The sequence below is a fragment of the Macaca fascicularis genome, chromosome 5 (assembly GCF_037993035.2).
Source record: "Macaca fascicularis isolate 582-1 chromosome 5, T2T-MFA8v1.1".
In the NCBI taxonomy this organism is placed as follows: Eukaryota; Metazoa; Chordata; class Mammalia; order Primates; family Cercopithecidae; genus Macaca; species Macaca fascicularis.
This window is the reverse complement of record NC_088379.1, coordinates 81410530-81436560: the sequence shown is the minus strand read 5'-3', so window position 1 is coordinate 81436560 and position 26031 is coordinate 81410530. Positions and strand designations below refer to the sequence as shown.

Genomic DNA, 26031 nt, shown 5'->3' with positions numbered 1-26031 from the left:
TGCTATTGGTCTATTCAGGGATTCAGCTTCTTCCTGGTTTAGCCTTGGTAGAGTGTGAGTGTCCAAGAAATTATCCATTTCTTCTAGGTTTTCTAGTTTATTTGTGTAGACATGTTTAATAGTATTCTCTGATGGTAGTTTGTGTTTCTGTGGGGTTGGTGGTGATATCCCCTTTATCATTTTTTATTGGACAATTTGATTCTTCTCTCTTTTCTTCTTTATTAGTCTTGCTAGCAGTCTATCAATTTTCTTGATCTTTTCAAAAAACAAGCTCCAGAATTCATTGATTTTTTTGGAGGGTTTTTTGTGTCTCCATCTCCTTCAGTTCTGCTCTGATCTTAGTTACTTCTTGCCTTCTGCTAGCTTTTGAATGTGTTTGTTCTTGCTTTTCTAGTTCTTTTTATTGTGATGTTAGAGTGTCAATTTTAGATCTTTCCAGCTTTCTCTTGTGGTCGTTTAGTGCTATAAATTTCCCTCTACACACTGCTTTAAATAAAGTGTCCCAGAGATTCTGGTATATTGTATCTTTGTTCTCATTGGTTTCAAAGAACATCTTTATTTCTGCCTTCATTTCGTTATGTACTCAGTAGTCATTCAGGAGCAGGTTGTTCAGTTTCCATGTAGTTGAGCGGTTTTGATTGAGTTTCTTAGTCTTGAGTTCTAGTTTGATTGCACTGTGGTCTGAGAGACAGTTTGTTATAATTTCTGTTCTTTTGCATTTGCTGAGGAGTGCTTTACTTCCAACTATGTGGTCAATTTTGGAGTAAGTGTGATGTGGTGCTGAGAAGAATGTATATTCTACTGATTTGGGGCAGAGAGTTCTGTAGATGTCTATTAGGTCTGCTTGTTGCAGAGCTGAGTTCAATTCCTGGATATCCTTGTTAACTGTTTGTCTTGTTGATCTGTCTAATGTTGACAGTGGGTGTTGAAGTCTCCCATTATTATTGTATGGGAATCTAAGTCTCTTTGTAAATCTCTAAGGACTTGCTTTATGAATCTGGGTACTCCTATATTGGGTGCATATATATTCAGGATAGCTAGCTCTTCCTGTTGAATTGATCCCTTTACCATTATGTAATGGCCTTCTTTGTCTCTTTTGATCTTTGATGGTTTAACATCTGTTTTATCAGAGACTAGGATTGCAACCCCTGCTTTTTTTTTCTCCATTAGCTTGGTAGATCTTCCTCCATCTCTTTATTTTGAGCCTATGTATGTCTCTGGGTGTGAGATGGGTCTCCTGAATACAACAAACTGATGGGTCCTGACTCTTTATCCAATTTGCCAGTCTGTGTCTTTTAATTGGACCATTTAGTCCATTTACATTTAAGGTTAATATTGTTATGTGTGAACTTGATCCTGTCATTGTGATATTTGCTGGTTATTTTGCTCATTAGTTTGATGCATTTTCCTCCTAGCAATGATGGTCTTTACATTTTGGTATGTTTTTGTAATGGCTGGTACCGGTTGTTCCTTTCCATGTTTAGTGCTTCCTTCAGGATCTCTTGTAGGGCAGGCCTGGTGGTGACAAAATCTCTCAGCATTTGCTTGTCTGTAAACGATTTTATTTCTCCTTCATTTATGAAACTTAGTTTGGCTGGATATGAAATTCTGGGTTTAAAATTCTTTTCTTTAAGAATGTTGAATATTGGCCCCCTCTCTCTTCTGGCTTGGAGAGTTTCTGCTGAGTAATCTGCTGTTAGTCTGATGGGCTTCCATTTGTGGGTAACCCGACCTTTCTCTCTGGCTGCCCTTAACATTTTTTCCTTTATTTCAACTTTGGTGAATCTGACAATTATGTGTCTTGGAGTTGCTCTTCTCAAGGACTATCTTTGTGGCGTTCTCTGTATTTCCTGAATTCGAATGTTGGCCTGCCTTAATAGGTTGGGGAAGTTCTCCTGGATGATATCCTGCAGAGTGTTTTCCAACTTGGTTCCATTTTCCCTGTCACCTTCTGGCACGCCAATCAGACATAGATTTAGTCTTTTCACATAATTCCATATTTCTTGGAGGCTTTGTTCATTTCTTTTTACTCTTTTTTCTCTACACATCTCTTCTCACTTTATTTCATTCATTTGATCTTCTATCACGGATACTCTTTCTTCCAGTTGATCGAGTCGGTTACTGAAGCTTGTGCATTTGTCACGTAGTTCTTGTGTCACGGTTTTCATCTCTATCAGTTCTTTTATTGTCTTCTCTGCATTGCTTATTCTAGTTATCCATTCATCCATTCTTTTTGCAAGGTTTTTAGATTCTTTGTGCTAGGTACGTAGTTCCTAATTATCTCTGAGAAGTTTGATTGGCTGAAGCTTCTCTCAACTCGTCAAAGTCATTCTCTGTCCAGCTTTGTTCCATTGCTGGCGATGAGTTGTGTTCCTTTGGAGAGGGTGATGTGCTCTGATTTTTTGGGTTTCCAGCTTTTACACTCTGCTTTTTCCCCATCTTTGTGGTTTTATCTGCCTTTGGTCTTTGATGATGGTGGCATACTGATGGGGTTTTGGTGTGGCTGTCCTTTCTGTTTGTTAGTTTTCCTTCTAACAGCCAGGACCCTCAGCTGCAGGTCTGTTGGAGTTTGCTTGAGGTCCACTCCAGACCCCATTTGCCCAACTTACAAAGAGACTTAGACTCCCATACAATAATATTGGGAGACTTTAACATCCCACTGTCAACATTAAACAGATCAACAAGACAGAAAGTTAACAAGGATATCCAGGAATTAAACTCAACTCTGCACCAAAAGTACCCAATAGACATTTACAGAACTCTCCACCCCAAATCAGCAGAATATACATTCTTCTCAGCACCACATCAGACTTATTGCAAAATTGACCATATTATTGGAAGTAAAGCACTCCTCAGCAAATGTAAAAGAAGAGAAATTGTAACAAACTGTCTCTCAGATCACAGTGCAATCAAACTAGAACTCAGGACTAAGAAACTCAATCAAAACCGCTCAACTACATGGAAACTGAACAACCTGCTCCTGAATGACTACTGGGTACATAACAAAATGAAGGCAGAAATAAAGATGTTCTTTGAAACCAATGAGAACAAAGATACAACATACCAGAATCTCTGGGACACATTTAAAGCAGTGTGTAGAGGGAAATTTATAGCACTAAACGACCACAAGAGAAAGCTGGAAAGATCTAAAATTGACACCCTAGCATCACAGTTAAAAGAACTAGAGAAGCAAGAGCAAACGCATTCAAAAGCTAGAGGAAGGCAAAAAATAACTAAGATCAGAGCAGAACTGAAGGAGATACAGACAAAAAACCCTCCAAAAAATCAATGAATCCAGCAGCTGGTTTTTTGAAAACATCAACAAAATTGATAGACTGCTAGCAAGACTAATAAAGAAGAAAAGAGAGACGAATCAAATAGACCCAATAAAAAATGATAAAGGGGGTATCACTACCAACCCCACAGAAATACAAACTACGATCAGAGAATACTATAAACACCTCTATGCAAATAAACTAGAAAACATAGAAGAAATGGACAATTTCCTGGAAACTTACACTCTCCAAAGACTAAACCAAGAAGAAGTTGAATCCCTGAATAGACCAATAGCAGACTCTGAAATGGAGGCAATAATTAATAGCCTACCAACCAAAAAAAGTCCAGGACCAGGTGGATTCACAGCTGAATTCTACCAGAGGTACAAGGAGGAGCTGATACCATTCCTTCTGAAACTATTTCAATCAATAGAAAAAGAGGAAATCCTCCCTAACTCATTTTATGAGGCCAACATCATCCTGATACCAAAACCTGGCGGAGACACAACAAAAAAAGAGAATTTTAGACCAATATCCCTGATGAACATCGATGCATAAATCCTCAATAAAATACTGGCAAACCAGATCCAGCAGCACATCAAAAAGCTTATCCACCATGATCAAGTGGGCTTCATCCCTGGGATGCAAGGCTGGTTCAACATATGCTAATCAATAAACATAATCCATCATATAAACAGAACCTATGACAAAAACCACATGATTATCTCAATAGATGCAGAAAAGACTTTTGACAAAATTCAACAGTCCTTCATGCTAAAAACTCTCAATAAACTAGGTATTGATGGAACATATATCAAAATAATAAGAGCTATTTATGACAAACCCACAGGCAATATAATACTCAGTGGGCAAAAACTGGAAGCATTCCCTTTGAAAACTGTCACAAGACAGGGATGCCCTCTCTCACCACTCCTATTCAGCATAGTGTTGGAAGTTCTGGCTAGGGCAATCAGGCAAGAGAAAAAAATAAAGGGTATTCAGTTAGGAAAAGAAGAAGTCAAATTGTCCCTCTTGCAGATGACATGATTGTATATTTAGAAAACCCCATCGTCTCTGCCCAAAATCTCCTTAAGCTCATAAGCAACTTCAGCAAAGTCTCAGGATACAGAATTAATGTTTAAAAATCACAAGCATTCTTATACACCAGTAACAGACAAACAGAGAGCCAAATCAGGAATGAACTTCCATTCACAATTGCTTCAAAGAGAATAAAATACCTAGGAATCCAACTTACAAGGGATGAAAAGGACCTCTTCAAGGAGAACTACAAACCACTGCTCAGTGAAATCAAAGAGGACACAAACAAATGGAAGAACATACCATGCTCATGGATAGGAAGAATCAATATTGTGAAAATGGCCATACTGCCCAAGGTAATTTATAGATTCAATGCCATCGCCATCAAGCTACCAATGACTTTCTTCACAGAATTGGAAAAAACTGCTTTAAAGTTCATATGGAACCAAAAAAGAGCCCGAATTGGCAAGATAATCCTAAGTCAAAAGAACAAAGCTGGAGGCATCACGCTACCTGACTTCAAACTATACTACAAGGCTACAGTAACCGAAACAGCATGGTACTGGTACCACAATAGAGATATAGACCAATGAAACAGAACAGAGCCCTCAGAAAAAATACCACACGTCTACAGCCGTCTGATCTTTGACAAACCTGACAAAAACAAGAAATGGGGAAAGGATTCCCTATTTAATAAATGGTGCAGGGAAAATTGGCTAGCCATAAGTAGAAAACAGAAACTGGATCCTTTCCTTACTCCTTATACGAAAATTAATTCAGGGTGGATTAGAGACTTAAATGTGAGACCTAAAACCATGAAAATCCTAGAAGAAAACCTAGATAATACCATTCAGGACATAGGCATGGGCAAAGACTTCATGTCTAAAACACCAAAAACAATGGCAACAAAAGTCAAAATTGACAAATGGGATCTATTTAAACTAAAGAGCTTCTGCATAGCAAAAGAAACTACCATCAGAGTGAACAGGCAACCTACAGAATGGGAGAAAGTTTTTGCAATCTACTCATCTGACAAAGGGCTAATATCCAAAACCTACAAGGAACTCAAACAAATTTAGAAGAAAAAAACAAACAACCCCATCAAAAAGTGGGCAAAGGATATGAACAGACATTTCTCAAAAGAAGACATTCATACAGCCAACAGACACATGAAAAAATGCTCATCATCACTGGCCATCAGAGAAATGCAAATCAAAACCACAATGAGATACCATCTCACACCAGTTAGAATGGCGATCATTAAAAAGTCAGGAAACAACAGGTGCTGGAGAGGATGTGGAGAAATAGGAACACTTTTACACTGTTGGTGGGATTGTAAACTAGTTCAACCATTGTGGAAAACAGTATGGCGATTCCTCACGGATCTAGAACTAGATGTACCATATGACCCAGCCATCCCATTACTGGGTATACACCCAAAGTATTATAAATCATGCTGCTATAAAGACACATGCACACGTATGTTTATTGCGGCACTATTCACAATAGCAAAGACTTGGAATCAACCCAAATGTCCATCAGTGACAGACTGGATTAAGAAAATGTGGCACATATACACCATGGAATACTATGCAGCCATCAAAAAGGATGAGTTTGTGTCCTTTGTAGGGACATGGATGCAACTTGAAACCATCATTCTCAGCAAACTACCACAAGAACAGAAAACTAAACACTGCATGTTCTCACTCATAGGTGGGAATTGAACAATGAGATCACTTGGACACAGGAAGGGGAGCATCACACACTGGGGCCTATTGTGGGGAGGGGGGAGGAGGGAGGGATAGCATTCGGAGATATACCTAATGTAAATGATGAGTTAATGGATGCAGCACACAACATGGCACATGTATACATATGTAACAAACCTGCACGTTATGCACATGTACCCTAGAACTTAAAGTATAATAATAATAAAAAAATAAAAATAAAAATAAAAAATAAATAAAAAATAATAATAAAGACCCATGCACACATATGTTTATTGTGGCACTATTCACAATAGCAAAGACTTGGAATCAACCCAAATGTACATCAGTGACAGACTGGATTAAGAAAATGTGGCACATACACAGCATGGAATACTATGCAGCCGTAAAAAAGGATGAATTTGTGTCCTTTGTAGGGACATGGATACAGCTGGAAACCATCATTCTCAGCAAACTATTGCAAGAACAGAAAACCAAACACCACATGTTCTCACTCATAGGTGGGAATTGAACCATGAGAACACTTGGACACAGGAAGGGGAACATCACACAACGGGGCCTATTGTGGGGAGGTGCGAGGGGGGATGGATAGCATTAGGAGATATACCTAATGTAAATGACAAGTTAATGGGTGCAGCACACCAACATGGCACATGCGTACATATATAACAAATCTGCACGTTGTGCACATGCACCCTAGAACTTAAAGTATAATAATAATAATAATAATTTTTTCAAAAAATGTTAAACATATGCCTGGCATATGGCCAAGGCATTTTTCTCCTAGGTATTTACCCAGAGAAAGGAAAGAATATACCCATACAAAGACTTATACACCAATGTTCATAGCCACTTTACTTATAATAGCCAAAACCGGAAAACAACCCAAATGTCCATCATCAGGTGAATGGATCAATAAATTATACTGCAATCATACAATAGAAGAGTACCCAGCAATAAAAATGAATGAGCTTTGATACAGGCAAAACCATGAGTGAATCTCAAAATATGCCATGAGGAAAGCCAGACAAAAAGGATGCATAGACTGTGATTCCATTCATATAAAATCCTAGAAAATGAAAACTAAAACAGACTGACAGAAGATCATGATTTCCTGGAAATCAAGGAGTCAGGAAGGGGAGAGATGTAGGGATGGAAAGGGGCACAAGGACATTTTTGGGGGTGGTGGCTATGTTCATTATCTTGATTGAAGTGAAGGTTTTGTAGACATATTCATATGTCAAAATTTATTAAATTGTATATCTTAAGTATGTGTCATTTACTATATTTTAATTATACCTTATTAAAGCCATTTAAAGAAATATCTATGTTTTCCAAAACAAATTAGTGAGAAGAGTGTCACTGCTTGATATTTTTGCACATCTGGTTTATGTCTTACTTAATACAAGGCAGCTGGATTCTCATATCTGCTTGCTGCATTCAAAATGTTGCATTATGATTTTTCAGTTTAAGTATATAAAGAAAATCCATCTTCACACAAATATGTAGTTGGAAAGGGATAGATGTTTTAACAGCTTTTTTAGATAATTGTGGATATTCTTCTTTGATACCACATCAGAGCTTGACAAGTGGTAGTGCCCTAAAGTTGAGTTGCAGTATGGAATCTGAAACAAAATTAACAAACTTTTCATACTCTCTTATGTTAAAATCCATTGGTCCATTGTATAATTGGAATGGATCTTTTCCCCTGTATGATATTATAATAGAGTGGTCATTTGGCAAATATTGGTTTGCTGAGTTATATAGATCTTCCAAATGTTGTTACATAATGTTGTACATGTATACAAGTTTATATATGTACACACACACAGTATGTATGTAAATAATATATCATTGATATTATTTAAAAAGTTGTTAAGTATTGGAAAGTTATCAAACTTACTGTGGCGAACACAAGTTTTCCAAAATTCTAATTGTCACTTGAAAATTCAAATTTTATAATTGGCAACAAATACTGGCAGCTATTTTTCTTGAAATGACAGCTTCACTTTATTCATTTTCTAGAAAAGTCCGCCAAATATTCAAGTCTACAAAAACACAATTTCTATGTTAGTGCTATGGTCTGAATGTTTGCATCCCTCTAAAATTAATATGTTGACACCCAATCACCAATGTGATAATATTAGCAGGTGGGGCCTTTGGGAGGTGATTAGATCATGAGGGAAAAGCCTTCATGAATAGAATTAGTGCCCTTATAAAAGAGGCCCCAGAAAGCTGCCTTGTACCCTTTCACCATGTAAGGAAGCAGCAAGAAGGCAGCATGCTAGGGACCAGCAAATGGGCCCTCCCCAGACATTGAAAGTGCCGGCCCCTTGATCTATACTTCCCTGCCTTCAGAACCGTAAGAAATAGATTTCCATTGTTTATAACCTGCCCAGTTTATGGTATCCTGTTGTAGCAGTCTGAACAGACTAAGACGGTCACTCTAAAAACAAAAAATGGTTTTCCCTAAAGAAAATGACTAGTCCAGCTTGCAGTTCAGTCTGACGAGAGCTTTCCTTCAAAACAACCATTATACTTTGGTATACAGCAAATGTGTTTTATGCATACTTACCATTTCATAACACCAAATATTAAAGTTATTGATCCAAGGGTTGAGATTTGATATAGTTAATTTTTACATCAAGAACATTCTGAACTGAAACCGTTAAGTTTTTTATATGAGTGCATGGTGAACTAGGCATTGGGCACAATGCCTCATAGTTCAGTGTGATGCCAGTGCTTTCATTTCTGCTATGTCATCAGCAGTTTACCAACCATTGTATGTGAACTATCAGGTCAATGTCAACACAGTGGAAAAGTGTCTCTGGCACCTCTTGGTGCATGGGCCATACTTCAGGGACCATGGTCCTAGCCTGAAAGCACAACCCTTTGTGCTTGCCCAAAGTAATTCTGAGAAGTTATCTAATCCCAAGAGATCAGAATGTGCCCTTAAAAAGACCAGCCACACTGAAGAGTCCTATCTCATTCATCTCATGAGTATTTACTGAGTGGTTTCTCTAGGTCAGGTCCAATTCTAGGTGAGGGACATTAGGGGGAATGATGGTTAATTTTATATGTCAACTTGGCTAGAGCACAAGGTGCCCAAATTTGGCTGAACGTTATTTCTGCGTGTGTCTTTGAATGTTTTCAGATGAGATTAGCATTTGAATCTGTGAAGTGGGTAAAGCTGAGTGTCCTCCCCAATGTGAGTGAGAATCATTTAATCTGTTGAGGGTTTGAATAGAATCAAAAAGTGGTAGAAGGGAGAATTATCTTTCTCTCTGCCTGACTTCTTGAGATAGGATGTCAGGTTTCTTCTGTCCTCAGACTGAGACTTGGAGTGGAACTTACACCATCAGTATGCCTATTTCTCAGGACTTTGGACTTCTACTAGAACATCCACTACCAGTTCTTCTGGTCCTCAGGTCTTTAGACTCAAGACTGTAACTACATCACTAGCTTTCCTGGGTCTCCAGCTTGGAGATGGCACATCACGGGACTTCTCAGCCTCCATAACCACATAAGCCAGCTCCTCATAATAAATCTCCTATATATTTTTATATATATATATCCTATTGTTTCTGTTTCTCTGGACAACCCTGCCTAATATGGGGCTAAGAAAAGAAGCATGGAAATCAATGCAGAGGCTATTCCATAACCCCAAGCACCAGAGCAGAACAGGAGCAGTAGAAGAGATGAGAAGTCATCAGATATGCTGCTGATGTGTATGAGAGACAAGTGGCATTGAACTCCAAGACCTGGGCCCGAGCAACTATAAAAATCAGGTTGCCACTTACTGAGATGGGGAATCCTGTCAAAGGAACAGGTTTGGAGGATCAGGGAGATCAGGAGCTATGGTTTTGGATATCTCGTGTGTGAGACATTTTTGGGCACCAAAGTCTCCCTTGCTCTTTCCCTCCCTATTCACCTTGCAATTGTAGAGTTGCTTTATGTGCTGTGGCACGAGGGCCAGTTTCACAATCACACAATCTGTGCAGTTGGAGAGAGCTCCACTCTCAAGGGGATCCCGTGCTTAGTTTAATGCTCTGCTGTTGCTGTCTTACAATTCTTGATAATTTTATCTTCAAACTTGTGTTTTGTCAGTGAAATCCAATGCGACAATGGAGCATGCATGTGAATAGCCAAGGTGCAGCAAGAAGCAACACACACACTCATTGACACAGTGGCAGCTCTGGTTCTGAGTAATTGGCCATGCAGCCTGGAGCACATGTGTATGTCTCAGGGCCGTCTAGAGTGCCAGGCCCCAAAGTAGCTGGCAGGACCTGGCAACACTGGCAGCTGGAACAAAGGCAGCAGAAGCAACAGCAGCAATGGCAGCAGTGGACATAGCCAAGGGAGAAAGAAGGGGCTCTGCGTGGGAGCAACAATGAGATCTTTGGTGGGAGACCTGCTTGCCCATCCTCCTCCAGAGCCCATCCCTGCAACATGGGACAGATATTAATTTTCTGGACTAAGTACCAGGATCAAATTGCTGGCTCTCAATCAGTGACCTTTGTCAGCAAATTATAACAAAATGGAAGCATACACATGGGCATTGCAATAATATATCAGGGAGTTGCAGTAATTCTTCACAGAATCTCCAGTTTTGAACACTGGAGTAATGTTGCAAAGCAAATATATGCAACCTTAGAAACCAAAATTAAATTTAAACATTATCACATTTGATAGAAAAGAGTACTATTTTCATCCCAAGCTTTGGATGAACCAATTATTAATGAAGAAGACAATTTTAAAATATTTTTTATGTATTGAAGATACATCATAGAGTGTATAAATGGGGGTTTTAAATTCTGTATCTTAAACTGCCTCCACAAGAATTTGGAGCAGGAACGGTCAGAGGAAACATTAAAATGTTACTGTATTCATTTCCAATGAAAATTTAATTCAAACTTAGGTGAAACTGATTTGTATGAAGAGTTAAATCTTTTTAGAAAAATTGTTCTGAAACTATCATCAGTTCTAGATGTACTAACGTTTATATTTTGAATTGACTTATTAATATGTATCCTAGTATTGTCACAAATCATAAAATAATCTTAACAGCTCTAGAAACAGTGTGTCAACAGGAAGATACTTTGCAAAATTAAAAATGTTCAGAAATTATTTACTATCTTGCATTTGTCAAGAGTAATTGACATCATTTTCAATTATATCAATTAAAAATAAAGTTATTAAATATATACATTTTGATGAACTAATAAATTAATTTGCAGGAAAGTGAGCCAGAAAAATCTTGTGATCAATAAAGATTTTATATTAATTACTATTATGTGTTATATTACATAAAAATGACACCTTTTATGCAATTTGCAAATTTATATTGTTATTCATGTATCATTCTTATTCTTTGTATAGGTAATAAAATATTACATTTTACAGGTAATAAAATATTTTCAATGGAAAAAGCTTTTTCCTTTAGTAACTTTCACAGCACTTTTTCCTCCCACTTTTTTTTTTTTAAAAGCCTCTACCTGACACTGTGGCAAAGAAGTCTGACAAACTTTTGCTGGTCTCAGTGTACTCTAACCAGCAACACACATCATGTTCTCCACATTGTCCACAAATCAACAGTGCTATGACTTGATCAGGACATTCCCATCAGATGCCTGCCTAAATTAACAATGAGTGATGCACATTCACAGTCACATCCTGGCTTCTTTTATTGTCAATGACAGATACATTTGGAAACTATTTTCTAAGGGCACTGATTTGAGTATGGAGACTAAAAATAACAAACCAATTATTACACATAATTTACTTAACTAATCTTTTCCATATGAAAGTAATTTTACTCAAGATCAATATTAAATGTCATTCATTGGGGTCGAATTATATGGAAGAAACTTATTCATAATACTTACAGATTCTAGTTGGAACCTATATAAGAGTCAGACTTGTCTGGGCACATCTGCAAATAGGTGGGGTGGGTTTGCTGACCATTGACTATAGAACTGAGGACCTCGAGGGAGTACTCATCCTTGGGGAAGAAGATGCCAGGTAAAACAAGCTTGTCTCAACAAAACACCTGTAGTACCTGGGAGGTAGGTGCGGGGGGAAGGCGGTTCTGTTTAGAGCATGATGATTGTAACTCTGCTCCTTTTCTGTGTAGCCCCATTTCTAGGTCCCAAGGTTAAAGAGAGCAAAGTAAAAGCTGTAATAGCTATTCAACTAAACTGTACAATTGGAGCACAAGTAGCACTACTGTAAGACAATTCTAACAGAGCGAAGCACAAAGGAAATCCAGACGACCACATAGTGAGAGACGATGAAGGGTTATGGGTGTCATACACTTTACCCATCTTCAATCCATTCTACAACCAGCAGCTAAAGGAGTCTTTAAAAAATGTTCAAACACACTTTGGCTAGACCCTCTTAGATTGCTCTAACAAGAACATGATTTCTCTGTGATAGGGTCTTGGGGGTGGATACCAAGCTTAAGCTAAAAACATGTCCCTAAATTGCTATGAAGAAGACAACAAGGAATTTTTTTTCTCCTAGAAAATGTGGAGGAGAAAAGTGAAGAAATGAAGGCTCTATCCCACACCATCAGAGTCCTGGACTCTACCAGGACACAAAGAATATTTGGTATAAAGGCACCATGACAGAATGGATGAAGCCGGTGTCCAGGATACAGAGGAGGCCAGAAGAACCTAAGTCCCCTGGCATTTAGAGGAGATGTTGGACTTTCACATATCATGGAAAGGGGCTGTTCAAATAAACCTCCTCTATATCTCAAGGAACAGGGAGTTGTTGGCTGACAGCTGAGCTATAGTTGATGAGTGGAATGAGTCAGAGAATGGATGAGTGAGTGAATAAATGAACAAACAAATGAATGAACAAATGAATGAATGGGTGGAAGGCATCAGGTACTGTGAAGCTAGACTGGAGGATTTTAGCATGGTACATTCTTTAGTACTTATAGAATAGATTAGGGGAATGATATTTGAGTGCCAGAGACTCTAAAGTCTGTCTATTTGACTAAAAATACCTTTGGATAATACTTCAAGCCACTTTAGCACAAGATTTCTAGTTATTATGAGTCTAAAATCTTAAGGTCACCCTTGCCTCCTCTACTTCCAAGTTGTCAGTAGATCCTAATGATTCTACTTCAAAACCTAGCTGGAATCCAACCACTTCTTACCCATTCACTGCTACCATCCCAGTCCAAGCCATCATCTCTTACCTGGATTACTGCAGTAGGGCTTCCACTTTTTCACGACTTTGAATTATTCTCAACCTTATTATTAGGTCAAGCGGCTTTTCTGCTGAAACCCTCAATGGCCCCTCATTTTACTCACAGTCAAAGCCCAGTCCTTACAATGGCCTACAAAGACTGACATGGTTTCCTACCCCACCACTGCCTGCTGTCTCCCTTCATCCCACTGCTATTGTCCCACCACTGTTTCCTGCTTCTGCCATACCAGCTCCTTGCTTCTGCATGTACCTCAGGATATTTGCACTAGGAAGCCCTCCGCCTGGAACACTCTTCCCCCAAATACATTCATGGCTTGCTTCCTCACTTTCTTCAAGACTCTACTCATATGTCACTCTCTCAGTGACATCTTTCCTGACCACCCCAGACAACTGCAAAGCTGCCCACCATCTGGGGCACTTCCTAGTTCCCTTCTCTGCCTTATTTTTCTCCATAATGTATATCACCATCTAACGAAAGATATATTCCACTTAATGGCTTTATTTATTGTCTGTTTCTGCCTGATAAAATGAAAGCTCTATGGGAGCAGGGATTGTGCTGTGCCTGTGTCCATACAATCTAATAATCAACATTTTTCTGAAATGTATCTCTGGCTCCACTAAGGGTACCTTACCCTATAGTAGGTGCTCATTAAACTAATAAATTCATTGGTCATTCTAACTCTGATTTGAAGTCCTTGCTCCTTGCAAACCTCCATTTGTTACTGTAATGTTTGGAGCAAGCGTCTTAACCCCAGTCCTATTCAGGCAGTTGACAGTGGCATGATAAGTAAACTGTGCCCGGAAATGCACAGTCCACCACTGGAAGCCCTAGAGGCATTGCTAGGGCAACAAAGATGATGTTTTAGCCAGTTTACTGGTTCCTCAACTGTTTCCTGTCATCATTCATAAATTTGCTGCAGAGATTGGCAGAGAACAAATTGGCTCAGGCTGCATGGCAGTCAGAGTTACAGGGGACTTTTGGTAAATTCCCCTAAGAAGTCCAATGATCCTGTCCGAGAACCAGCAGGACTCTGGCAGAATCCCCAGAATTCTGGGATGCCTCAGCACAGGAAGCACTAATTCTCCTTTGCAGGGCCTGCTGATTAGCCATTCCCCACAGAAAAGCCCTTCTTTGTAAACAACCACCATCATAACGCCAATACCTGTCCAATACCCCTGCATTGCCTGGAATATTTATGTTCACTACCTATCTGTTGGTTTTGAGATTAAAACAATAGTGTGCCTTGGATTGCGCTGTGCTTCTGTCCATACAACCTAATAATTAAGTTGCATTTTCCTAATGCTTTCAGTAAGAACAGTCTTTGTTGGGGGACATTCTACAGTGCAGAGGCTAACCTTGCCTGCCAAGTCTGGATGCTAATGTTGGATTTAAGAAAACCCAAATCCCAGAAAATCTTCTTTCCTCTAACTCACTAAAACAATAGATAGATTAAAGGAAGTCTTACTGCCTTGACAGGACAGATTTCATCACCTATTTTAGGCTGAATTGTGCCCCCCACCCAAATTCATACATTGACGTCCTAACCTCCAATGCATGAGAATATGATATTATTCGGAAATAAGGCCTTTAAAGAGGCAATTACATTAAATGAAAACAATAGAGTGGGACCCTATGTTGGGAAAATCAGATATCCACATGCAGAAGAATGAACCTGAACCCATATCTCTCACTATATACAAAAATTAATTCAAGATGGGTTAAAGACTTAAATGTAAGACCTGAAACTATAAAAATCCTAGAAGAAACACCTAGGAAAATCTCTTCTGGACATCAGCCTCGGCAAAGAATTTATGACTAAGAATTTACGACAAAGCAAATGCAACAAAAACAAAAATAGACAAATGGGACAAAATGAAACTAAAAAGCTTCTTTACCACAAAAGAAATAATCAACAGAGTAAACAGACAACCTAAGAATGGGTGAAAATATTTGCAAACTGTGCATCTGACAAAGGACTAATAGCCAGAATCTACAAGGAACTCAAACAACTCAGCAAGGAAAAACAAATAATCCCATTAAAAAGTGAGCAAAGGGAAGGGTAGTGGGAGGGAGGGGGAGAGGTGGGGATAGTTAATGGATAAGAAAAACGAATAGTTAGAAGAATGAATAAGGCCAGGCACAGTGACTCATGCCTGTAATCCTAGCCCTTTGGGAGGCTGAGGCAGGAGGATCACTTGAGCCTAGCCTAGGCAAGGCTTGTGAGCAGCCTGGGCAACATAGTGAGACCCCATCTTTACAAAACATACAAAAACTGACTGGGTGTCGTGGCTCATGCCTGTGGTCCCAGCTACTCAGGAGGCTGAGGTGGAAGGATCACCAGAACCCAGGGAGGTCAAAGCTGCAGTAAGCTGTGATCTAGCCCACTTCACTCCAGCCTGGGCAACAGAGTAAAGCCCTATCTCAAAACAAAAAAACAAAAAAAGAATGAATAAGAACCAGTACTTGATAGCACAACAGGATGACTATAATCAATAATAATTTAATTATATATTTAAATTAATTAAAAGAGCATAATTGGATTGTCTGTAACACAAAGGATAAACGTTTGAGGGGATGGACACCACATTCTCTGTGATGTGATTATTACACATTACATGCCTGTACCAAAACATCTCATGTATTCCATAAATATATACACTTATGTACCCACAGAACTTGAAATTTAAAAAAAAAAAAAATTTAATGGACAAAGGACATGAATGTTTTCCAAAAGAAGATATACTATCCGTTAACAAACACATGAAAAAAATGCTCAAAATCACTAATCATAGGGCAAATGCAAATTAACACCACAATGCGATATCATCTCACACCAGTCAGAATGGCTATTATTCAAAAGTCAAAATCAATAAATGTTGGCAAGGATGCAGAGAAAAGGGAATGCTTATACACTGTTGGTGGAAATGTAAATTAGCACAACCTCTATGGAAAACAGTATGGAGATTTCTCAAAGAACTAAAACCAGAACTACTATTTAATCCAGCAATCCCACTACTAGGTATCCAACCTAAGGAGAAGAAATAATTATATGAAAAAGATACCTGATCTTTTTGTAGTTCATGAGCACGATGATTGGGTGCTCACATACATACACGAGACGTGTCACCCTCAAACCTTGTGGCGATGGAATATTACCTGTCTGACATGATGAAAATTTAAAAATTTTTACAAGTTTAAAAAGATATCTGCACTCATATGTTTATGATAGCACCATTTATAATAGCAAAGATATGGAATCAACCTAAGTGTCTATTAATGGATGACTGGATAAAGATAATGTGGGTGGGTGTGTGTGTGTATATATATATATATATATATAGTTATATGAAAACGACTCAGCCATAAAAAAGAATGAAATCATGTCTTTTACAGCAACATGGATGGAACTGGAGGCCACTATCTTAACTGAAAAAACTTAGAAACAGAGAGTCAAATACTACATGTTGTCATTTGTAAGCAGGAGCTAAACAAGGGGTCCACATGGACCTACAGAGTGGAATAACAGACACTGGAGACTCCAAAAGTGGGAAAGTGGGAGGCGGGTGAGGAATGAGAAGTTACCTAATAGATACAACGTACGCTATTCAGATGATGGTTACACTAAAAACCCAGACTTCACCACTCCACAGTATATCCATGTAACAAAATTGCACTTGTACCCCCTAAATCTGTTTTTTAAATAGGAAGGGGGACAAATCCAATATGACTGGCATCCTTAAAAGAAGGGTCCTGCACGCACAGAGGGAAGACCATGTGAAAAGGCAGCAAGAGGCGAGCCATCTGTAAATCAAAGGTAGCCACCTACAGAACCCAGGATAGAAGCCTCAGAGGAACCCAACCCTGCTGGCACCTTGATCTACAACAAGCTTGTCCAACCCGCATGTGGCCCACTGGCTGCATGTGGCCCAGGATGGCTTTGAATGTGGCCCAACACAAACTGATAAACGTTCTTAAAACATTAGCACACTTTTTTGAGATTTTTTTCTTTTTTTACATCATCAGCTATCATTAGTGTTAGTGTATTTTATGTGTGGCCCAAGACAATTCTTCTTGTTCCATTGTGGCCCAAGGAAGCCAAAAGATTGGAAACCTCTGAATTCTAGACCATTCTTCAGCCAAAACTGTGAGAAAATAAATGCCTATTGTTTAAGCCACCGAGGCTGTGGTATTTTGTGATGGCAGCCTTAGCAACCTAATACACAAGCTTATTTCTCACGTTCTATTTCTGTTCCTATGTGCTCTATCACAAATGAAATGCTGGAAATTCTGTAGATATGAATGCTTCCAATGTAAACACATTTCTTAAGTATCTGCTGCAAAGTTTGTGTAAATGCCTTTAGAAGTTATGGCCCACAGGATTATTCCTACGGCAATGGAGAGATGGTTTGGTTTTTAAAATAAACTTCTATGGTAATATAGATGACTTAGGAGCAACTGTGAAGTTAATTTGTGGTAGGCTGCCAGCCAGGATCTTACACTTAGCTTTATTAGTGCACCAGAGTTGACTGAAAACAAGAATGCTGACTTTTGCCATTCAAACTCATTGAAATGTACAAACCAGACAGAAAATATGTTACTTTTCAGTAAAGGATATTTCTTTCTAGTGGCTAAAATACTCCTACTCCTTTCTGAGACGTTATCTTCTAACGAGCAAAATACTGAGGAAGATATATTATCAAATTGGCCAGGCACCGTGGCTCATGCCTGTAATCCCAGCACTTTGGGAGGCCGAGGCAGGTGGATCACTTGGGTCTAGAAATTAGAGATCAGCCTGGGCAACATGGTGAAACTCCATCTCTACAAAAAATCAAAAAGTTAGCAGGACATGGTGGCATGTGCCAGTGGTCTCAGCTACTCTGGAGGCTGAGGTGGAAGGATCGCTTAAGCCCAGGAGGTTGAGGCTTCAACAAGCCATGATCACACCATTGCACCCCAGCCTAGGCAACAGAGCAAGACCCTGTCTCAAAAAAAAAAAAAGTGATGGGAGTATAGCATTAGAGCAAAGGAGGGTGGTGGACAGTTACAGCGGTGTTCATCCAGGTCACTATCCCTGTCTCAGCAGAGACACTCTCCAGGCACAGAAAGCTGGTGCTCTCCAGAGTAGCATCTCTCACCCAGACGGTGTCAGGTTGGCACTACCAACTTTGCATGCTCCAAATTGACCCTGCTTTTTCTGTTTAACTACTGTTTATCCAAAAAGGACACAGTTTGACTCATATCAGTTTGGTTTGGAAAAGGAAGGATTTGATTTCCTCTTTCTAATGACAAATTGCATTCAGGTTGGCATTTTAGCTGTTCACAAATTCTTCAAGTCCTCGTTTACAAGCAGTTTCTCGCTTTACTGTGGGAGACATCAGTCATACCCGCTGTATATGAAAGCACTGAAGCACTGAAGCACGGAAAGCAGCCTTTCCTCCAGGTTTTGGAAAGCACATTGCTGTAATCTCATGAATGGACAATTACACCTGGTTTCTAGCAGGAAAAAAAATATCTATTCTAGGCACTGGTGTTCTTTATTTATCCCCCTCAGCAATTCCCTGGCTGCCCCTTGCTGCTCTTTAACTGTGTCCTGCCCACATATGTGTGTGCTCAGCTTCTGTGGCAAGTTGTACTTATCACACCCAAACATCCCTCTTGAATACCAGGGCACGGTTTACAACTTCTGTTTCACATAGGAGCAACAGAATATCCAGGTAATTCTAGTCAAAGTTTGTTTGGTTGCAAGAAATACACAAACTAGCTTGAATGAAAGTAAGATTCTTTTAGGTGGGGGGTTGCGGGGGGACAGGGTCTTGTTCAGTTGCCCAGGCTGGAGTGAAGTGGCGCCATCATGGCACATAGCAACTTTGATCTTCTGGGCTCAAGCCATCCTCCCACCTCAGCCTTCTGAGCATCTGGGACTACAGGTACATGGCACCACCAAAGCTAATTTTTTAAAAAGTTTTTTTGTAGGCTCGGCACGGTGGCTCACACCTATAATCCCAGCACTTTGGGAGGCCAAGGCGGGCAGATCACAAGGTCAGGAGATCGAGACTATTGTGGCCAACATCATGAAACCTCATCTCTACTAAAATGCAAAAAATTAACTGGGTGTGGTGGCATGCGCCTGTAGGGCCAGCTACTCAGGAGGCTGAGGCAGGGGGAATCTCTTGAACCCAGGAGGCGGAGATTGCAGTGAACCGAGATTGCGCCCCTGCACTCCAGCCTGAGATAGTGAGACTTTGTCTCAAAAAAAAAAAAAGAAAAAGAAAAAGTTTTTTTATAGAGCCAAGGCCTTGCTATATTTTGTAGGCGGGTCTAGAACTCCTAGCTTCAAGGGATCCTCCCACCTTGGCCTCCCAAAGTGTTGTGAATACAGGTGTGAGCCACTGCATCCAGCCAGGACTTCTTATAAGAATACACAACCGACAGGAAATTGAAGGCACTAAACCCAAACCTCACTCAGGCAAAGCAGCTTCCCTCGAGTTTGGCTCTCATATGCAGGGTGAGAAGAGGGGGAGCTTATAAGAAAGACTGGGGCTTTCCCAGAAATGCTACTCACAAGATCGTGTATAAAACAATCTTTAAAGTTGCTTGGAGGCCTAAGGAGGAAAGAAAATTGTTGAAATACATCTTTATGTGTGATATGGTTTGGCTGTGTCCCTACGCAAATCTCATCCTGAAATGTAGCTCCCATAATTCCCATATGTCATGAGAGGGATCAAGTGTGAGGGAACTGAACCATGGGGGCAAGTCTTTCCCATGCTGTTCTTGTGATAGTGAATAAGTCTCAGGAGATCTGATGGTTTTCTAAAGGATAGTTCCCTTGCACATGCTTTCCTGCCTGCCTCCATGTAAGATGTGACTTTGCTCCTCATTTGCCTTCTGCCATGATCATGAGGCCTCCCCAGTCACGTGGAACTGTGAGTCAATTAAACTTCTTTCCCTTTTAAATTACCCAGTCTTTGATATGTCTTTATTTGCAGCATGAGAACAGACTAATACAATGTGATTTTTTTTTTAATTATAAAAAGCATCCTGTACTGCCTCTGGGTGACACAGTGATTTTAATTACACAGGCCCTTCTGTTCACCCTTCCTGCTCTTTCTCCAACTATTGTTGGAAGATGGGTTAATAAGAGTCTCTTGGAGAGCTCTCCCAGGCAACCTTTCTATCCGTGTCACTGCCTCATCCAGTCTTTCATCTCCTCTCCTCTTTTTGCTGCTCTTCCATTCTCAATCTTTGCTTGCTTGGTCAGCTGCCTTCCTCAACTTTGTTTCTGCACCTTCTCTCTTAAGTTTAACTTGATCCACAACTGCATCCCTTTATTAAGCCACACTCTTATTCTTTTTTTTTTTTTTTTTTTTTTTTGAGACTGGAGTGCACAATCTCAGCTCACTATAGCCTCCACCTCCCGGGTTCAAGAGATTCTCCTACCTGATTACCAGCCTCCTGAGTAGCTCCTACCAGCCTCCTGAGTAGCTGGGATTACAGGTGCGCACCACCACTCGTGGTTAGTTTTTGTTTTTTTTTAGTAGAGATGGGCGGGGTTTCACGATGTTGGTCAGGCTGGTCTCAAACTCCTGACCTAGTGATCCACTAGCCTCAGCCTCCCAAAGTGCTGGGATTACAGTCATGAGCCACTGTGCCTGGCCGCCACACACTTATTGTGTATTATCTTTCAGTGCAAATCTTGTCTCTGTAACCATCGGGTCAGATTCCCAAGAGGGAAAATTTAACTGGTCACTTTCCATCTAGTAGCTTTATAGGTATGGGCCATGTGTTCACCAAGATCTAATCAGAGCAACTGAAGGAGGAAGAGGGCCACAAGCTAGCTACCTAGGTTAGGGCACACAATGCTAGGAGGGAGTGTTGTAAGAGGCAGCAAACAGACTGCTATGTCCTCCACTCCCAAGTCTCCCAGCTCTCCCTGGTAAAACCAGCCCAAGATGCCAGAGCTTCTGATGCTTAACCCGATGCTGTATCCACTAGAATATTTACAATAAATATGCTAAAAATGAAGTTTCTCCATCCAGAAATAGACCCACGTATGTGCAGTCAATTGATTTACAACAAAAGTAACAATGAAGTGAGAAAGTATAGCCTTTTCATAAACAGTGCTGGAGCAATTGGATCTCCTTATAGGAGTAAAAACAAACCTTGACCCCTACCTCATATCACACTCAAAAGCTAATTTGAGACACAGTATAGATAGGAATGTAAAAGATAAAATAAGAAGATTTATAAAAGATATATAGGATAATATTTTCTTGTTGAAGAAATCTTGACAGGCAAAGATTTGTTCAACAGTACACAAAAAAACCCTATAATAGCAAAAAAAAGGTTTTAATAAATTGAGGCTCAATAAAATGTTTAATAAATTGAATCTCAATAAAATTAACTTCTGTTCTTCTCTATAAAGATGGTAAACAAAAAAGCCACAGAATGAGAGAAAATTTGGTAATATGTAGTACAAAAAAGGATTCATATCAAGAATATATTTAAGACAGTGTTTAATAGATCAATACTGTGATTAGGGTGACTGTAGTTTACAATAATCTATTGAATATTTCAAAATAGCTAGAAGAGAATAACTCAAATATTCCTAGCATAAAAAATGACAAATATTTCAGGTGATGGCTATCTCAATTACACTGATTTGATCTTCACAAATTATACAGATGTATTAAATTTTCACAGGTACTCTGAAAATATGTACATCTATTATGTCTCAATGACAAATAAATAATAATTTTTAAATAAAATTAAATTTTTAAAAAAGAAGACATAAAGAACTTCTACAAATCAATAAGAAAAAGACAACAAAAATTAAAACGGACAAAGTTTAGGGACTTCACATTAAAAAGTATCCAATTGACCTATAAGCATATGAAAAGTTGGTCAGCCTCATCTTTGACCAGGGAAATGAAAGTTCAGACCACAGTGAGTTACCACTACACATCCACCAGAATGGGTAAAATTAAAAAGACTGAGCTACAAAGTATTGATCAGGATACAGAGCAACTGTAGCTCTTATATGTACATTATTGCTGAAAGTTCAGCCATTTTAGAAAACAGTTTGACAATAACCACTAAAATTAAACGTATACTTATGATCCAGCAATTCTGCTTCTGGGCATACACTAAAGAGAAATTAGTGCTTCTGCCAAATAAAAGACATATGCCAATTTTTTTTGTCTTTTGGGTGTTTTTTTGGGGTGGCGTTGGGGTTTTTCTGTTTTTGTTTTTGTTTTTTTGAGACACAGTCTCACTCTATCACCAAGGCTAGAGTGCAGTAGTGCAATCTCGGCTCACTGCAACCTTTGCCTTCAGGATTCAAGTGATTCTCTTGCAGTGATTCTCCTGCCTCAGCCTCTCAAGTAGCTGGGATTACAAGTGTGCACCAACACGCCTGGCTAATTTTTGTATTTTTAGTAGAGATGAGGTTCGGTCAGGCTGGTCTCGAGCTCCTCACCTCAAGTGATTCACCCTCTTTGGTCTTCCAAAGTACTGGGATTACAGGCATGAGCCACTGCACCTGACCAACATATATTCTTAACACTTTTATTTATAAGTCAATACTGAAAACAATCTGGATGCCCATGAATTGGAAACTGGATAAATTCTGATATACTCTGACAATGGAATGCTATCTACAAATTTTAAAAGTCTACTGATAGAAGCAATAACATGAATGAATCTCATAGACATGTGCAGTGAAAGAAGCTAGACACAAAAGAGAAATCCTGTGTGAGTCCATTGATAGGAAGTCCACAAAGATACAAAACTAAAGGATTATGCTAATAATCAGAATCGTGGTTAATTCTGGTAAAGGCCAAGGATGGACAAGGACGGAGCACAAGGGAGCTTTCTCAGGTGCTACAGGTTTTCTTATCTTGATCTAGATAGTAGCTACATGAGTATATACATACATATAAATGTATTGAGCTATATATGTATAACATATTTTGTGTACTTCAATGTGCATTTCAATTTCGTACCTCAATAGAAAACTAAGTAAATAAATAAGTAGATTCTAAGTAAGAGACTAAATGGACAGAAGCAATGATCCTTCTCATTTTTTGTCTTTTCTAGACTATATTTAAAGCCATATGAAATAAAGGAGTAGAAACTAGTAGTATTGACACAGCAATTAATAATCTTTAAAATAGCCATGGCAGGTTGGGTGCAGTGGCTCAGGCATGCAATCCCAGCACTTTGAGATGCCAGGGCAGGAAGATCACTTGAGCCCAGGAGTTCAAAACCAGCCTGAGCAACAAAGCAAGACCTGCCTCCACCTACATTTTTTTAATTTAAAAATTGTATACAATAAAACAAAATAAAATATCCATGACATCACATTATTAGGAGTTTTACAAATAATTTTTAAATAAATCCTTATATTTTCTCATATGGAAATGAAAAATGCCATTCCATTTTAAATACTCTGGGGGTCCTGATTTTCCTCACAGTCTGCAGTTTAACTTTAGCAATCAAACACTGATAAGAACAGATACTACACTTGATCTTAGCCAAAAGGTCGAGAAGCGATAACAAACAGAGATATAGACCAATGGAACAGAACAGAGCCCTCTGAAATAATATCACACGTCTACAGCCATCTGATCTTTGACAAACCTGACAAAAACAAGAAATGGGGAAAGGATTCCCTATTTAATCAATGGTGCTGGGAAAACTGGCTAGCCATAAGTAGAAAGCTGAAACTGGATCCCTTCCTTACATCTTATACAAAAATTAATTCAAGATGGATTAGAGACTTAAATGTTAGACCTAAAACCATAAAAACCTTAGAAGAAAACCTAGATAATACCATTCAGGGCATAGGCATGGGCAAGGACTTCATGTCTAAAACACCAAAAACAATGGCAACAAAAGCCAAAATTGACAAACGGGATCTAATTAAACTACAGAGCTTCTGCACAGCAAAACAAGCTACCATCAGAGTGAACAGGCAACCTACAGAATGGGAGACAATTTTTGCAATCTACTCATCTGACAAAGGGCTAATATCCAGAACCTACAAAGAACTCAAACAAATTTATAAGAAAAAAACAAACAACCCCATCAAAAAGTGGGCAAAGGATATGAACAGACACTTCTCAAAAGAAGACATTTATGCAGCCAACAGACACATGAAAAAATGCTCATCATCACTGGCCATCAGAGAAATGCAAATCAAAACCACAATGAGATACCATCTCACACCAGTTAGAATGGCAATCATTAAAAAGTCAGGAAACAACAGGTGCTGGAGAGGATGTGGAGAAATAGGAACATTTTTACACTGTTGGTGGGACTATAAACTAGTTCAACCATTGTAGAAGACAGTGTGGCCATTCTTCAAGGATCTAGAACTAGAAATACCATTTGACCCAGCCATCCCATTACTGGGTATACACCCAAAGGATTATAAATCATGCTGCTATAAAGTCACATGCACACGCATGTTTATTGCGGCACTATTCACAATAGCAAAGACTTGGAACCAACCCAGATGTCCATAAATGACAGACTGGATTAAGAAATTTGGCACATATACACCATGGAATACTATGCAGTCATAAAAAAGGATGAGTCCATGTCCTTTGTAGAGACATGGATGCAGCTGGAAACCATCGTTCTCAGCAAACTATTGCAAGAACAGAAAACCAAATACTGCATGTTCTCACTCATAGGTGGGAATTGAACAATGAGAACACTTGGACACAGGAAGGGGAACATCACACACCGGGACATGTTGTGGGGTGGGGGAAGGGGGAAGGGATAGCATTAGGAGATATACCTAATGTAAATGACAAGTTAATGGGTGCAGCACACCAACATGGCACATGTATACAAAATGTAACAAACCTGCCCGTTGTGCATATGTACCCTAGAACTTAAAGTATAATAAAAAAAAAAAAAATCGAACACACAGTGCCATCTTTGCCCTTAAACCATGCTTGAGATCTCTGTTAGATCAGGAAAAGTGATACAGGGAAACAGCTTTTAACTTCTCAAATCCGATAAAGACCGAATGGATTTCTGTAAAGAAAGAATCAAATGGAATTAATGCTTTTTAGCCATATTCCTTCTCTGGTGGGAAATGCAACCTTAACACAAGTACTTTCCATACTTGGCCTCCTGTTTGTTAGGAAAACAAGAAACAAGAAGTTGACCTTGGGAGGACGAATCTTGAGCAGAACTCTGCTCCAGGCAAAAGAGATAACAGAAGCAGCCACCGGTATGATACTGAAGTAGGGGGAAGGGTGTTGTACACCTTGAGATAAAGTCTAGGAAACTCGAGCTTTTGTCTGGAAGCAACGAGCAGAAAAGTAGAGACGCACTTGAGCAGAAGGAGGCACTGGAGTTTGAATGACAGCTTGTCTTCATCCTTAGTGCCCTCCTGCTGACCTCCTGGAAAATTAGATTTCCACTCAAGGGAAAAAGTCTGCATGCATTTCCTCAGCTGTAATTTACTTCTTTAAAAAAGATGGTATTAGACAAAATAATTAGACTTTAAAAAGAAAAACAAAATATGCTATGATGAAATAGAAAGAACTATACAAAAATTTCTTTGAAGACCTTGTTCTTCCATAAGTGAGTTATGTAGCTTTGTGTGACCTGCCCTCTACCCAACTTTTCTGGGTCACAGATTCCTCGTTTGTGAAATGAAGGAGTTGAGTCTGATGATTTCTATCAGCCCTCCCTGCCCTAACACTAAGTTGTGTTTCATATTCTCTATTTAAAGAACCTGAAAAGGATGTGATAA

At 39.2% G+C, this 26031-nt stretch overlaps 1 protein-coding gene, 1 long non-coding RNA gene, 1 other non-coding gene and 1 pseudogene across 3 annotated transcripts in view; 2 read left to right on the top strand and 2 right to left on the bottom strand.

The window, feature by feature from the left end:
* Positions 1 to 11469, top strand: part of LOC141410315 (uncharacterized) — a 34549-nt gene extending 23080 nt beyond the window's left edge. The window contains exon 2 of the long non-coding RNA XR_012434925.1: positions 10148 to 11469. This is a non-coding gene — a long non-coding RNA (uncharacterized lncRNA). The remainder of the gene's footprint in view (positions 1 to 10147) is intronic.
* Positions 1 to 26031, bottom strand: part of USP46 (ubiquitin specific peptidase 46) — a 214266-nt gene that overhangs the window by 35309 nt on the left and 152926 nt on the right. The gene's annotated exons all lie outside the window — the stretch shown is intronic.
* LOC123573827 (small nucleolar RNA U13) lies at positions 16325 to 16425 on the top strand. The gene has a single exon (XR_006698558.2). It is a non-coding gene; the product is annotated as a small nucleolar RNA U13 (small nucleolar RNA).
* On the bottom strand, positions 23708 to 23811 carry LOC123573835 (U2 spliceosomal RNA; annotated as a pseudogene).